Source organism: Tupaia chinensis, unplaced genomic scaffold (assembly GCF_000334495.1).
Source record: "Tupaia chinensis unplaced genomic scaffold, TupChi_1.0 Scaffold147554_1, whole genome shotgun sequence".
In the NCBI taxonomy this organism is placed as follows: domain Eukaryota; kingdom Metazoa; phylum Chordata; class Mammalia; order Scandentia; family Tupaiidae; genus Tupaia; species Tupaia belangeri.
Window position 1 is genome coordinate 375,155 of NW_006207406.1, and position 5,914 is coordinate 381,068.

The window sequence follows — 5,914 nt, forward strand, 5'->3', positions numbered from 1 at the left end:
AGACATGAGAAATGGAAGAGAAGGGATGCAGCGTGACCACGCTCCTTTGTTTTCCCTTTTATCTATCTTATTTATTTTTACATTTTTCCACATTTACTTTCCATATCAAAAACTTTTTGCTCATACCCCATAGTTAAGAACAGTACTTTCTCAAGTCTCTCTCTCTGTCTCTCTACAGTGAGTGATCATGCATACTCTCTGACAAAAATTTAAAAAATAAAAAGAGAGAAAAAGGAAAAATGAACAGGAAACACTAATTTTTTTTAAATAGCAATAACTGCTCTGACTGACTTTTAGATGGGAGATCTCAGCGCTCAGACTTCTCTGCCTACTGGGCATCTTTTTCCTCCAGCCCCTCACGCAGCGTTCAATATTCCTCTGTGGAAACCTAGTTTCTTTGAAAAACAGTTGGAAAAATCTTGTGCCAAGTTTAGCATTCCAGGTCTGACCTTACCAAGGCTTGCTTCCTCCCTATTCATTAAGGAAGCAGCACGTTTTTCAAAAGCTGGTAATTAATATTTATGACCTGTGGACCGAGGCAACGCTCACCAAGTTACCTCTCATGTACTCCAGTACGCTGTATGCAACTTAGGACACAGTGAATATGAAAGAGTGGCATTTCAGCCACTAAAACAGGACAAAAATATTGCTGGGGCCGGAAACCTTTTCCGTGTGTTCCTCCGTGACCTTGATGTCGGGGTACAGATGATAATTCAATCTGTCACACTGGTAAAAGTAAATATTTTTAACTTTAAGCATATACATTTAAAAAATTTAGGATGAAAGGGAAAAAACTATAACAAAGTCATCTTAAGATAATCATGAAAAGGATTTTTAAATGATCAGGAAATGGGCCATCTGTGATATTCTATCAGTTATGATAAGTCACACTAGCTGCTGGAATAATTGACCTCAAAATGTCTAACGTAACTCAATAAAGATCTATTCCTCACACATTTAACGGAACGATGCACGCTGTAAGGCGGCTTTGCTGCAAACAGCAGGGACAACTTCCACACTACAGAGCTTCTGTCTCTAAACTCATGGCTTCAAGGTTGACCTGGCCCCATCCGGAGGGGAGGTGGAGGGATAAGAGCAGAGAAGGCATGCCTTGACTTAATCGCTCAGCAGTGATCACGTTCCACTGGTGAAAACTAAGCTTGTCACCCCAGCTCTATGCAAAACGCTTGGGAACTGTAGTTTAGCTACCTTAGAAGACAAAATGGGGAGCCAGCAGGTGGTGTGGATATTAAGGGGGCTAGATCCCACATGGCCAGCTTTGCAGTTCAAGTCCTAGAACTGATGGCTTGAAAGTTATGGCGGGCATGTGTGCAATGCATGAGAATGGAGAAGGGATGGCAGCCTGGCCAAGCCCCTGTGGACGATTTCTCATTCACCTTCCCTCTGTTTCTCTTGGATAAGCACACGTGTCCTTGCAAACGCAAACAAAAATGAGTCTGATGAGCATTTAGCCGGGTTCTATCATATGCAGGGACTTCAAAAAGTTTAAGAAAAATGGAATTAAAGTATAAGTTAATTTTGACCCCCCAAAATTGAAATGCAAGCCTAATTTTTTCATAATAGCTATTTTCTATCATTTTTGAAGATGCCTTCTGTATACAGAGATGAGGATGGACAGCAGGGATTCCCGATCTACAGCTGGTGTATCTCCAGACCCGAAATACTGATAGGCGCTCTCCTGGGAAGCCTCCACCACTCTTTTTTCCTGCCCACCTTAATGCACACCAGCACTAACCTCACCTCTTGCTGCTCCGTGAACAAACCGTGACCTTCCAGCTGTCCACCCGATTGCATGTGATTTGCAGGTGACATCAGGCCGGTTCTTTCCAATACTGCTCCCTTTTCAATCTCTTCCTCCAAATCTATTGATAGCAAACTTCCTCATCTTTTAAAACAGACAATGTTTACTTCTTCCATGAAATTCTGAGGACACAATGACACTGATCTAGTGTCCACTGAACGTTACCCTCGTACTACGTACCTACCTGTATTACTGAACACCTAGGCCGTAACTAAGGACCCAGCGCATTTTCAAAAGGATCGGGTGCATCGATATTCACAATCCAGTGACCATCTGTAGGCTTAGCTTCTCCAGAACAAGAACTGAGGCTTCCGTACCTTAGGATCTCCCATCCCTACCCAGCACACACCTGACTTCCTTACTCCATTACTGAGAGAGAAAAAGGGATGCTTTCTTTCTTCCTGTCACTTCCCAGATGCCACACCTCTAGTGTCTTGTTCATTTTGTTTTTTGTATTTGTTTGTATTGAGGTTAAAAAGACATGCAGCAAGTTACTGTTTTAACCATTTTTAAGGGTATGTGTGGTTGCGTTAACCATATGCCCTAGTTGTGCGAGAGGTCTCTAGAGCTTTTTCATCTTCCAAAGAGAAACTCTATACCCATCGTCCCTGTCCCCCTCTCCCCCCAGACCCTGGCAACCACCTTCTACTTTGTTTCTGGGGCTTGACCACTTTAAATATCTCACGTGTGACTGGGTAATTACACTTTGCATAATGTCCTCAAGGTTCATCCATGTTGTGGGCCATCTGTGATATTCTATCAGTTATGATAAGTCACACTAGCTGCTGGAATAATTGACCTCAAAATGTCTAACGTAACTCAATAAAGATCTATTCCTCACACATTTAACGGAACGATGCACGCTGTAAGGCGGCTTTGCTGCAAACAGCAGGGACAACTTCCACACTACAGAGCTTCTGTCTCTAAACTCATGGCTTCAAGGTTGACCTGGCCCCATCCGGAGGGGAGGTGGAGGGATAAGAGCAGAGAAGGCATGCCTTGACTTAATCGCTCAGCAGTGATCACGTTCCACTGGTGAAAACTAAGCTTGTCACCCCAGCTCTATGCAAAACGCTTGGGAACTGTAGTTTAGCTACCTTAGAAGACAAAATGGGGAGCCAGCAGGTGGTGTGGATATTAAGGGGGCTAGATCCCACATGGCCAGCTTTGCAGTTCAAGTCCTAGAACTGATGGCTTGAAAGTTATGGCGGGCATGTGTGCAATGCATGAGAATGGAGAAGGGATGGCAGCCTGGCCAAGCCCCTGTGGACGATTTCTCATTCACCTTCCCTCTGTTTCTCTTGGATAAGCACACGTGTCCTTGCAAACGCAAACAAAAATGAGTCTGATGAGCATTTAGCCGGGTTCTATCATATGCAGGGACTTCAAAAAGTTTAAGAAAAATGGAATTAAAGTATAAGTTAATTTTGACCCCCCAAAATTGAAATGCAAGCCTAATTTTTTCATAATAGCTATTTTCTATCATTTTTGAAGATGCCTTCTGTATACAGAGATGAGGATGGACAGCAGGGATTCCCGATCTACAGCTGGTGTATCTCCAGACCCGAAATACTGATAGGCGCTCTCCTGGGAAGCCTCCACCACTCTTTTTTCCTGCCCACCTTAATGCACACCAGCACTAACCTCACCTCTTGCTGCTCCGTGAACAAACCGTGACCTTCCAGCTGTCCACCCGATTGCATGTGATTTGCAGGTGACATCAGGCCGGTTCTTTCCAATACTGCTCCCTTTTCAATCTCTTCCTCCAAATCTATTGATAGCAAACTTCCTCATCTTTTAAAACAGACAATGTTTACTTCTTCCATGAAATTCTGAGGACACAATGACACTGATCTAGTGTCCACTGAACGTTACCCTCGTACTACGTACCTACCTGTATTACTGAACACCTAGGCCGTAACTAAGGACCCAGCGCATTTTCAAAAGGATCGGGTGCATCGATATTCACAATCCAGTGACCATCTGTAGGCTTAGCTTCTCCAGAACAAGAACTGAGGCTTCCGTACCTTAGGATCTCCCATCCCTACCCAGCACACACCTGACTTCCTTACTCCATTACTGAGAGAGAAAAAGGGATGCTTTCTTTCTTCCTGTCACTTCCCAGATGCCACACCTCTAGTGTCTTGTTCATTTTGTTTTTTGTATTTGTTTGTATTGAGGTTAAAAAGACATGCAGCAAGTTACTGTTTTAACCATTTTTAAGGGTATGTGTGGTTGCGTTAACCATATGCCCTAGTTGTGCGAGAGGTCTCTAGAGCTTTTTCATCTTCCAAAGAGAAACTCTATACCCATCGTCCCTGTCCCCCTCTCCCCCCAGACCCTGGCAACCACCTTCTACTTTGTTTCTGGGGCTTGACCACTTTAAATATCTCACGTGTGACTGGGTAATTACACTTTGCATAATGTCCTCAAGGTTCATCCATGTTGTAGCACGTGACAGGATTTTCTTTCTTAAAGGGCTGATTAATATTCCACTGTGTGTATACACACATACACACACACACACACACACACACACACACACACGTCCTTTATCCATTTAGCCATTCCAGTGGACTGTTGACATGTGGTTACTGGAGTTATCTGATGAGAACACATTTTCTTTTTTTTTTTTTTAAGAATGATTTTATTAAACTTTATTTATGTATTTATTTATTTGTAATTTGACCAGAGAGGGACAGAGTGAGAGAGCGAGAGAGAGAGAGAGAGAGAGAGAGAGAGAGAGAGAAAGTAAGCCACCAGGTACGGGACTCTAATCGCCATCGGCCATGTGGGAGTTCAACGCTCTTAACCAGCACACCACCAGCCGGCCACCAAGAACACATTTTCTATTGACCTAGGAGAAAAGGTAATACTGTACACTTGAACTTTTCAGAATAGTTTAGGTTTTGGACTAAGAGTGAAATTATATTGAGTGCAAAGAGAAATTAGATTTTAAAAAAATCAGTGCCCACAAAAAGAATGTCTCCCGTTATACCTTGAGGAAGAGAAACCATTATGCTAGGTATTTATTCTTGCAGGGCGCGTGCACTCCCCATAAAGACAGACTGGAAAGAGAGAAATCACCCCTCCCCCTCATGGGATGGTATGGCCACACCACAATCCCTTCTTTTCCACTCTCCTCTCAGGATCTTGGGCACACACGCACAGGTGACTGGCGTGAGTTTAAGCCACCGGGTCCGGGACTCAAACCAACAGTGGACTACAAGGGAGTCCAGTGACATAGTGATTACACCAACTGCTCATCTCCACTACACTACTTTCAGCTGAGCCATGAGAGTTGGTAAAAAGAAAGCTGAGGACATGCCAAAGGCCTCTTCCCGTCTTCTCACTTCTCGGTACCTCCTGTTTCATACCCTAAGACAGCTCTGTGGAGAAAAGAAACAGCCCAATTTTAAGGTAGGCCAAAAGTAAATAAATAAAAGAGTACACAAGAACTCTGAACACAGAGTACTTGTAAGAAGTTTAATGTTTACGGAGGAGTTGAGCTTCAGAGCACCCTTGGCCCTCCTGGTATTCGTACTAGGTCCCGTGTCATTTGCACGGAGGGAGCTGGGTAATCTGTCCCTCAGTGTGCTATCATGAAAAGAATCTGAAGTCCCCGTGCATTAACCTCGTCGTTATCTGTTCAGTAGGTCTGCAGTGGTACTATTAAATACGAAGCCATTACGTGCACTGAAAAATCTCCGAGCAATCTAGCCTCCAGTCACCCAACACGTTCAACCCCTCACGCGTAGTAACTTCCTTTAAAAACGATCGCACTAAAAATCCTTGCACTTAAAATCCTGCAGCTCTTAGTAAAATATGTCAAATATAGCTTGCAATAGTAAATAATCCCCCAAAGCGACATTCGCGAATTAATAGGCGTGTGAACAAAGAACCCTTTCTGCAGCAGCATGAATGTTGCCATTATTTTTTTCTCCCAAGTATGATTTTAGAAAACAGCTGTAGCACATGTTGACAAATGACAAAGCGGCAGGCGTGGTAAAACACTGTCGGTCCAGGCCAAGAGGGGGGTACGCTAGGTTGCCGGGGCGGTGCACGGGCTCGAATCCCCAGCTTCCCGACGCT